This window comes from Mauremys mutica, chromosome 6 (assembly GCF_020497125.1).
Source record: "Mauremys mutica isolate MM-2020 ecotype Southern chromosome 6, ASM2049712v1, whole genome shotgun sequence".
Classification (NCBI taxonomy): domain Eukaryota; kingdom Metazoa; phylum Chordata; order Testudines; family Geoemydidae; genus Mauremys; species Mauremys mutica.
The window spans coordinates 119738841-119750064 of NC_059077.1; positions in this window are offsets into that span (position 1 = coordinate 119738841).

The following is an 11224-nucleotide window of genomic DNA, read 5'->3' on the forward strand; positions in this document are numbered from 1 at the left end:
GTAGATGGCAGGAGGGTTAAGGCTAAAACCATTGTAAGAGTCCACGTTAACTGTGCAGTGTGGACACTCTCTGAATGAGAAACCGAGGGTGGGAACTGAGTGCTCGTTACCCACACTATAGGAATGTAGGGCTGGAGGGACCTCGAGAGGTCACCTACTCCAGCCCCCTGTGCTGAGGCAGGACCAAGAGAACCTAGACCATCCCTGACAGGGGTTTGTCCAGCCTGTTCTTAAAAACCTCCAGTGATCAGGATTCCACGACCTCCTTTGGAAGCCTGTTCCAGAGCTGAGCTGCCCTTACTGATAGGTTAGATATTAGGAAACATTTTCTAAGTGTCCCATGCTGCAGATTGGGCCTTGTCCTACCTTCAGTGGACATGGGGAACAATTGACACTGTCCCACCTATAACAGCCCGTGATAGATTTTAAGACTGTTATCAAGTTCCCCCTCCATCCACCCGGTCTTCCTTTCTCATACTATAGAACGCTCAGCTCTGGGCAGCAGAGGCAGGTTGCAGAGAGGGTTTTTTGTTTTTTAAATCAAACTGTGCAGTGGAGCAATTTGCTTCTTTCTTTCAGAGGTGGGAACAAGAAGCTGCCAGATGGCCTGGGAGTATGGGCTTGTTTATGGTGCCAAAGTCCTGGGTTCAGATCCCACAGAGGGCCTGGTAACAGGGCTTAAATCCCAGGACCGATTGTATTGTGTCTGAAAGATGCAGCAGACATTGGGCTCAGTGCAGAAGTCACTCTGTTAAATTCTCTGCCCTGTGTTGTACAGAAGGTTGGACTAGATGATCATAGTGGTCCTTTCTGGTCTTAAAATCAATGAAAGAAAGAAACAGTGGCGTGCTACCAAAGACTTCTTTTCCTGCCAAGAACGAGCACCTCTGTGTCAAATATTTTGTGCATCTTCCAACAGCAGGTTTTCCAGAATACCTAGATCTGATGCTGTCCATCATTCTTAACTGAGCTGCACCCCCGTGGAAATCAGCAGCTGTTTAAATAGAGCGCTGAGTGGCTGTAAAAATGTCCTATGTAACCCACTGAAAAATGTGCCTTATTAGACAATCTTTGGAAATCCCTGTCTCCATTTACTTCCTACAGGCCAAAAACTAAACCTCCCCAAGATAAACTAGCATAGGAAACAGAATGAGTTAATCAGCCAGTCCAATGACAAAACAAACTATAATGATGTGTGGGAAATTCCCTTAAAACCTGGCAACCGCTAAAGCCCCATTTAGTTCCCGTGTAGCAAAGCTAGAACTGCGAGAGTTTGTCACTGAATTCCTGGCCACACATTCTGGATCTTCTCCTCACTATGACCAGGCGTGGAGGGGACTCAGCCCCTCACACAACTGGGACCTATGTACAGTGGTGATTAGAAGTGACCTTATCAGAGCTGTGCATTGGCTTGCACAATCCAGGACTCCCTTTGCTTCCCCAGCCACAGCGATCTCTCTGACCAAGGAAGACAACTCCCCCCAAGGCCCATCATTTCTACTTTGGGCCAGCTGGAGGGTTGCGCTGATGATGATGATTTATTCTCTATTGTTTATACCACGCCCAAAAGTATTGGCCTCCCCTTTAAGGGCTGGAGGCCTGGAGCCAGTCACCCCTGTCCAATTAGTCCTCCCCACCTTTAATTAGCAGAACTACCTGGGTTGGGAGAAGCTGATTCCCCTATAAAGAGCAGCAGGAAGGGGCTGGGGTAGAGGAGAGGCAGCTTGAGTGAGAGATGGCAGCAGAAGCTTGCAAAGGCAGGGCATGGTTGTGATGGTGAGTAAATTGCAGCCGGGAATCCTCAGTCTGCAGTGGGAAAGGCTCCAGACAGGGAAGAACTGGGAAATCCCGTGCAGGAAACATGGGGCGTATGGATTTGATGGGGATTGGAGAACTTTAGTTTTAGTTTTAGATCCAGCACTAAGGAGGTGTGTTGCTGAACCAGAGAAGATTTTTTCCTGGTGGTTTAATTGAGAGACCCCTGAAAAGAGGGAAACTGAGGCTAGGGTGCTGCAGAACCAGCCCTGCCATGAGGGGTTACTCAGGCCCTATATGAGGTAAGCTCGGTGGTAAACACTCCAAATAGTCTTCAGTGCAGGGATCTTGACAATTTACAGGCTGTATTTGGTCCAAGGGACCAGGGTCCTTCCCTTCCCCTTTCCAGATACTTTGTTCCGCTAAGTTTGGGCAACTGTGGGGGTCTCACTAAGTGGTGGCATAAAGAGGGCAAAGGTGGTTCTATGCCATCCACTCCTGGTCCCCCGGATGTGGGGGGCATGTTGGGAGCAGGCCAGGTCATAGCAGGAGACACTACTCTAGCAATCCTAGGCCAGCAGGGTGGCCCATTGAGGCTGTCCTGCCAATGTAAGTCAGAGCAGCCTGAGGCTGCTCTAACTTTTGCCGGGGGCCAGACTCAGAAGGGACCGCTGGGATCATCTAGTTTGACCTCCTGCACAGCACAGGCCAGGGAACTGCCCCAAACTAATTCCTAGAGCAGGTCTTCTAGAAAATCCTCCGGTTCTGACTGAAACATCAGCGATGGAGAATCCACCCCAACCCTTGGGAAACTGTTCCAATGGTTAATTACTCCCACTGTTCAAAATTTACACCTTATTTCCAGTCTACATCCGTTCAGCTTCCAGCCCGTGGAACTGTCACTCCAGGATCAACTGAGTGGCAAGGTGGCAGAAAGCCACCGGTGCTCACTTTCTCCTCAAGGGGTGCTGAGGTGACTTGCTCCTAGACCCCTGCGGCAGAGTGAGGGGAGGTAGTCCCCACCCAGGGCTTCACTGCTCCCTCTGCAGCGAGGACCAGGCAATAGCCAGGAATTGCTTGTTTTTCTGAGGCAGCATCTTGTGCTAGGGTGTCTTGCCAGCCCATGTGATCCTGTATTTTACTGTACTATATCACACAAGTCTTGTGGTGGCTTTTTAAAAAGCAAGCAAGGAAATTCTTCAGTTTTCACTGGAGAACATACCACAGAAGTAAACGACTTTTTTCACAGTGATTATGACTATATATTGAGCAAACGGGGTGTTATCAAATGGCTGTTTTTAATTTTCTTTTTATTGATTTCAAAATTTAACTAAAAACAAACCCCCAAAAAGGTTCCAATTACAGAACAACCTTTTTATATTTCACAGTTAGTAACTTTCATACAGCTGTCCAATTGGAGCTAAGCAGTTTCTGGAATTAATTAAATAGATTTCTGTAAGTATTGTTTCCCGGCATTGTTCTTCAAGTCTTCAGCTAACTACAATTCACAGTTTTTTATCATAAACCAGGGCTCTTTATAATTCTGCTCTGAACCCAGCCCTGCAAAAATTACAGAAAGAATAAAAAAAAACTACTCAAAAACAGCCAAAGGGGAGTGGATGGGGGAGGGAGCAAAAATCTGATGAGAATTATTCTCTGAAGAAGCAAAGTATCAGAACCACACATGGATCTATAATTCTAGATAAGTAAATCAATAAGAGTTATTTAAATTCCATATGAAGGAATTGTTTAGCAAACTACCAGCAGCCCTACTATCTCCCTCACCACAGTCTAGTTTTTCTTCGACCAGCATTGGAGCTGTTGCTTCCAATAATCACAATAAAAAAATGTTTGATACATTTTAATGTGTCACTTGCAGGTTGGCTGGGACTCCTGTCTCAGACCAAGAAAGCGGGACAATCAGCGGGTTATCTTAAATGCCTATACACTAATGCAAGAAGCCTGGGGAACAAGCAGGGAGAACTAGAAGTCCTGGCACAGTCAGGGAATTATGATGTAATTGGAATAACAGAGACTTGGTGGGATAACTCACATGATTGGAGTACTGTCATGGATGGATATAAACTGTTCAGGAAGGATAGGCAGGGCAGAAAAGGTGGGGGAGTTGCGTTGTACGTAAGAGAGCAGTATGACTGCTCAGAGCTCCAGTATGAAACTGCAGAAAAACCTGAGTGTCTCTGGATTAAATTTAGAAGTATGAACAACAAGGGTAATGTCGTGGTGGGAGTCTGCTACAGACCACCGGACCAGGGGGATGAGGTGGACGAGGCTTTCTTCCAGCAACTAACAGAAGTTGCTAGATCACAGGCCCTGGTTCTCATGGGTGACTTTAATCACCCTGATATCTGCTGGGAGAGCAATACAGCAGTGCACAGGCAATCCAGGAAGTTTCTGGAAAGTGTAGGGGACAATTTCCTGGTGCAAGTGCTGGAGGAACCAACTAGGAGAAAAGCTCTTCTTGACCTGCTGCTCACAAACAGGGAAGAAATAGTAGAGGAAGCAATAGTGGATGGGAACCTGGGGGGCAGTGACCATGAGATGGTCGAGTTCAGGATCCTGACACAAGGAAAAAGGGAAAGCAGTAGAACAGAGACCCTGGACTTCAGAAAAGCAGACTTTGACTCCCTCAGGGAACTGATGGGCAAGGTCCCCTGGGAGAACAACATGACGGGGAAAGGAGTCGAGGAAAGCTGGCTGTATTTCAAAGAAACCTTATTGAGGTTGCAGGAACAAACCATCCCGATGTGTAGGAAGAGAAGTAAATATGGCAGGCGACCAGCTTGGCTTAACAGTGAAATCCTTGCTCGTCTTAAACACAAAAGAACAGCTTACAAGAAGTGGAAGATTGGACAAATAACCAGGGAGGAGTATAAAAGTATTGTTCAGGCATGCAGGTGTGAAATCAGGAAGGCCAAATCACACTTGGAGTTGCAGCTAGCCGGAGATGTTAGGAGTAACAAGAAGAGTTTCTTTAGGTATGTTAGCAACAGGAAGAAAGTCAAGGAAAGTGTGGGCCCCTTGCTGAATGAGGGAGGGAACCTAGTGACAGAGGATGTGGAGAAAGCTAGTGTACTCAATGCTTTTTTTGCCTCTGTCTTCACAGACAAGGTCAGCTCCCAGACAGCTGCACTCTGCAGCACGGTATGGGGAGGAGGTGACCAGCTCTCTGTGGAGAAAGAAGTAGTTCGGGGCTATTTAGGAAAGCTGGACGAGCACAAGTCCATGGGGCCGGATGCGCTGCATCCGAGGGTGCTAAAGGAGTTGGCCGATGAGATTGCAGAGCCATTGGCCATTATCTTTGAAAAATCATGGCGATCGGGGGAGGTCCCGGATGACTGGAAAAAAGCTAATGTAGTGCCCATCTTTAAAAAAGGGAAGAAGGAAGATCCAGGGAACTACAGGCCAGTCAGTCTCACCTCAGTCCCTGGAAAAATCATGGAACAGGTCCTCAAGGAATCAATCCTGAACCACTTAAAGGAGGGGAAAGTGATCAGGAACAGTCAGCATGGATTCACCAAGGGCAAGTCATGCCTGACTAACCTAATTGCCTTCTATGACGAGATAACCGGCTCTGTGGATGAGGGGAAAGCAGTGGATGTACTATTTCTGGATTTTAGCAAAGCTTTTGATACAGTCTCCCACAGTATTCTTGCCAGCAAGTTAAAGAAGTCTGGGCTGGATGAATGGACGGTAAGGTGGATAGAAAACTGGCTAGATGGTCGGGCTCAACGGGTAGTGATCAATGGTTCCATGTCTAGATGGCAGCCGGTATCAAGTGGAGTGCCCCAAGGGTCGGTGCTGGGGCCGGTTTTGTTCAATATCTTCATTAACGATCTGGAGGATGGTGTGGACTGCACCCTTAGCAAGTTTGCAGATGACACTAAACTGGGAGGAGTTGTTGATACGCTGGAGGGTAGGGATAGGATACAGAGGGACCTAGACAAATTAGAGGATTGGGCCAAAAGAAATATGATGAGGTTCAACAAGGACAAGTGCAGAGTCCTGCACTTAGGACGGAAGAATCCCATGCACTGCTACAGACTAGGGACCGAATGGCTGGGTAGCAGTTCTGCAGAAAAGGACCTAGGGGTTACGGTGGACAAAAAGCTGAATATGAGTCAACAGTGTGCCCTTGTTGCCAAGAAGGCTAATGTCATTTTGGGTTGTATAAGTAGGGGCATTTCCAGCAGATCAAGGGATGTGATCATCCCCCTCTACTCAGCACTGGTGAGGCCTCATTTGGAGTACTGTGTCCAGTTTTGGGCCCCACACTACAAGAAGGATGTGGATAAATTGGAGAGAGTCCAGCGGAGGGCAACAAAAATGATTAGGGGGCTGGAGCACATGACTTATGAGGAGAGGCTGAGGGAACTGGGATTGTTTAGTCTGCAGAAGAGAAGAATGAGGTGGGATTTGATAGCTGCTTTCAACTACCTGAAAGGGGGTTCCAAAGAGGATGGATCTAGACTGTTCTCAGTGGTAGAAGATGATAGAACAAGGAGTAATGGTCTCAAGTTGCAGAGGGGGAGGTTTAGGTTGGATATTAGGAAAAACTTTTTCACTAGTAGGGTGGTGAAGAACTGGAATGGGTTACCTAGGGAGGTAGTGGAATCTCCTTCCTTAGAGGTTTTTAAGGTCAGGCTTGACAAAGCCCTGGCTGGGATGATTTAGTTGGGTTTGGTCCTGCTTTGAGCAGGGGGTTGGACTAGATGACCTCCTGAGGTCCCTTCCAACCCTGAGATTCTATGATTCTATGATTCTATAGTGTTGCAGAATCCCCCTCCTGACGTCCATTTTTAAATACTCATGGAGGCTGGCTCCAGAATGATCATTGTGCAGAACAGATTCATTTTTTTTGTTCTTTCGGGGTACACTCATGGGCCGATCCTTAGCAGACATCATTTGTCACAACTCCCCTGGACTGCAGTGCAGCGATCTTTGTCTTCAGGTTGCTGTAGAAAGCTGGGACGGTTTTGGTGGAGAACATGCCAGATACACCACGGGCAGGTCAGATTGGCCATGTCTCTTTTCGATGTCCTTTGTTGTAAGCCTGCTCCCAGCACTGTTTCCAACAGGCCTTTAAATGTGCCGTGTACTGGCTAGTCGAGGTCTCGCTATCGCTTCTGTTGACAGAGCTTTGTTTTGGTTTTCAAGCCCCACAACAGAAAATGGAGCTTTTTGTGGTTTTTATCAGGTATTTCCCTTGTCTATTTCAGTGGGGGAAATTAAATGCTCAGAGCAATGGTGTGTGAAATGCTAAGACACAACAAGTTTCCATTGCATGGGCCTGGCTTTGAGAATGCACAGTAGCAGGGCAGGGACTATTTCTTTGTTCTGTGTTTGTACATCACCTAGCACAGTGGGGTCCTGGCCCATGACTAGGGCTCCTAGGTGATGCATACGATTAATAATAACCAAAGAACGGTGACTGAGCAGTGACTGAGGGGCATTACTTATCCCTTGGCAATGAGATCCATAATTCAGAGCTGCTTCCAGGTCCCAGATGGCCTGAGGGTGTGAAGTGCCCATTCTCAGCTGTATTCCCCACCATGATTCGCAATGTTTCTCTCTGATGTGGACCTGGCCAAATTCTCTTGTGCCCTGGTGATTTCCAGATTGGACCTGCTGCAGGAGCTATTCTGGGACAGCTCTTGGAAACTACAGCTGGTGCAGAACCGGGTCACCCACTCGCTTGCTGGGGTCATTGACAACAGGAAAGAATATTTCACCAGTGCTTCCAGGACTGCACTCTCTAGCTGCTTAGTGCCTCGCCTGCCTAAGAACCCACCCCTTTTCCTATGCTCCAGGCTACAGCTGAGATCGGCTGAAGGTCCCTGTTCCATTCGGCAGACTAGAGCATCCTGGCAGGACATCTTGGGGCTGGTTTAAATTGCTGTAGCTCCAGGTCACACCTGTTGAGGAGCTGCCGTTGTGAGTGGAGGGCCTAGGATTCTGGAACGTATCACTTCCTCCGTCAGTCTGACAGTGCCCTCGTCTGAATATTTTTGAAGCTCCCCATTTGTTGAGGCTTTTGCCTGAGGATGGTGCGAATGAAGAATACTTGTTGTTTTTAAACAGCTTAATTTGGGGTCACCTATTTATTTTTGGGTGAAAGTTCACTACTCCTGTATTTAATGAAGTGCACCCTGGCCCACATTGCTGACGAGCATGATTTTAAAACCTAAATTAAAGAAAGAGATGCTTTGAATTCTGGTTTCGCTCTTAAAAACAGGAATGATTTTAAAATCAAACCCTGGAAGGGAGGACTTTCTGTCCATAAGACCATAAGAACGGCCATACTGGGTCAGAACAAAGGTCCATCTAGCCCGGTATCCTGTCTTCTGAAAGTGGCCAATGCCAGGTGCCCCAGAGGGAATGAACAGAACAGGTAATCATCAAGTGATCCATCCCCTGTCACCCATTCCCAGCTTCTGGCAAACAGAGGATAGGGACCCCATCCCTGCCCATCCTGGCTAATAGCCATTGATGGATCTATCCTCCATGAACTTATCTAGCTCTTTTTTGAACCCTGTTATAGTCTTGGCCTTCACAACATCCTCTGGCAAGGAGTTCCACAGGTTGACTGTGTGTTGTGTGAAGAAATACTTCCTTTTGTTTGTTTTAAACCTGCTGCCTGTTAATTTCATTTGGTGACCCCTAGTTCTTGTGTTATGAGAAGTAAATAACACTTCCTTATTTACTTTCTCCACACCAGTCATGATTTTATAGCCTCTATCATATCCCTCCTTAGTCATCTCTCTTCCAAAATGAAAAGTCCCAGTCTTATTAATCTTTCCTCATACAGAAGCTGTTCCATACCCCTAATCATTTTTGTTGCCCTTCTCTGAACCTTTTCCAATTCCAATATATCTTATTTGAGATGGGGCAACCACATCTGCACAGAGTATTCAAGATGTGGGTGTACCATGGATTTATATAGAGGCAATATGATATTTTCTGTGTTATTATCTATCCCTTTCTCAATGATTGACTGCTGCTGCACACTGAGTGGATGTTTTCAGAGAACTATCCACAGTGACTCCAAGATCTCTTCCCTGAGTGGTAACAGCTAATTTAGACCCCATCATTTTACATGTATAGCTGGGATTAGGTTTTCCAGCGTGCATTACTTTCCATTTATCAACACTTTCATCTGCCATTTTGTTGCCCAGTTACCCAGTTTTGTGAGATCCTTTTATAGCTCTTTGCAGTCTGCTTGGGACTTAATGATCTTGAGTAGTTTCGTATCATCTGCAAATTTTGCCACCTCACTGTTTACCCCTTTTTCCAGCTCATTGATGAATATGTTGAACAGGACTGGTCCCAGAACAGACCCCTGGGGGACACCACTATTTACCTCTCTCCATTCTGAAAACCGACCGTTTATTCCTACGCTTTGTTTCCTGTCTTTTAACCAGTTACTGATCCATGAGAGAACCTTCCCTCTTATCCCATGCCAGTCTACCACAGAATATGTGGCATGCACCCATACGAAATATGTGCTATGATATCTACCAGAGACACATGCAGGGAATATCTGGCTTCCCCGCAGCCACATATGGGCCACTTAGTAAAATGTGCTAGAATCAAAAACTCTTCTCTAAGGGAGATTTATAGATGTATGAATTCACTGCATATGACAGCATGTCAGGAAAAAGATTCACCTGTCTACCAATCAAAGGATTCATAGGGGGTGGGCGGAAGGAAATCCCAGACTTTTCACCTCTATACAAAAGACCCCAAACTCAGAGGGAGCCAGGCTCAGATCACTACTTAGATTCTAATCTCACACACCTGGTTAATGCTAAACATGTGTTCAGAGATTGTGACCCACAGGACTCTTTCAGTCAAGGAGGGAGAATCAAATTCCTGACCTGGAATAGCATCGAGGAGAGTAAATAAATAAAACCGTAAGCATCTTTCCTTTTGTGCCTTGAGAAAAGTTTAGATTTCTTAAGTTTCCTCTCTGTCGTTGCATTGAGTTTCCACTTGTCTATCCACGGACAGATCACCTTAATCAATGCACTATTTCCTTCAATGGTATTTACCCCCTTGCTGGCCATTGTCTGAGGCAGACTTGTTCACCCATTTCACGTCATATCTTCCCATCTGCTTTTTAGCCTAGCAATTCCCGAAGCAATGGAATCAATTTGACCTTTTCAGAGTTTTAATAGCAGCCAGCACAAAAGTTACAGTACTGGATAGACTTGAGTTGAAATTTCCCTTCTCTTGCTGCAACACTGACCTTAGAGGCTGAAAAAAGCAAGCATTGTTTAGGCCCATCTGAGCTGTCTCCTGCAAAAAGTCTCATCAGAAAAATCTCATTCATAGTTTTCCTTACCTGGCAGCATTTCCCCTGCCCAGAATGGCCCCAGCATTTCCAAATGTCTATGGAAAGAATACAGTTAGGAAGGGGGTTGCAATAAGGCAAACATAAAATATGCTTTGAAGCAAAATTGCGGAGACAACATAAGCTTTTCAAAATTTTCTTTCTGCCTGTTTAAAAATGCACAATTGGTGAGCATGTTTGACCAGCATAAATTGCACTGGTAAAATTTGAATAGGGTTTGAATAGGAATGGATAGCCTTGCACTTAAGGAAATGGGCTGGGACTTAGAAGATGTGTGTTCAAAGGTCCTCGCTCTGCCACAGCTTCCCCGAGTGACCTTGGGTAAGTCACTTCATCTCTCTATGCCTCTGATCCTTAGCTGTAAAATGAGCCTAATAATCTGCATCTATTTAGCTTGCATGCACCCTGGGGCAGGATCTGCCTCTTACTATGTGGATTTACAGCATAATGCGGCCCTGATCTAGGTCTGAGCCTCTAGGCATGATGTCACTGCACCCACTGCATTCAGTTCAGTATTTTGCAGTTTCTGTTGGTGAGGAACCCCTCGGATTGCATACATTATAAGGGACTGCATTTGAAAACACAGCCAAATGCTGGCTAATCCAAGGCGTGGTGCTTGTACCCCATCATCTGCCATGCTCCTGCTCCTAATACAGCCATTTCAAAAGAGGCTGTTTGACTGCCCTCTGCCACCTACCTGAGACCAGCCCTATACATCCCTCAGTCCTTCTGTTCCAGCTAATTTGCGTGGAGAGGATCTTAGTCAGGGCCATTCCTTGGCCCAAGCAGCAACTTACACATGTGCAGTAGCTGTGATATATGCTGATGTCCCTGTGGTCATGCCCCATTCCACCACGGTGTCAATCTCAGAGAACCTGTTGGGCTTTCTTGCTGCAACTGTGTGGAAGAGGCATATGCCAAGGACGGCCATGCACACCCGCGTTTTCTGCGGCCCAGGTAAGAGTGTTGCCAGACAGAAATTGCTCAGAAATTAACTTTTCAAAAATTATTTTTGTGAATTAACAAAACATTCAACCCAGTGACTATAACTGGGGCCTGATCCCGCTCCCATTGAAACCAGTAGGATCTTTGGCCATT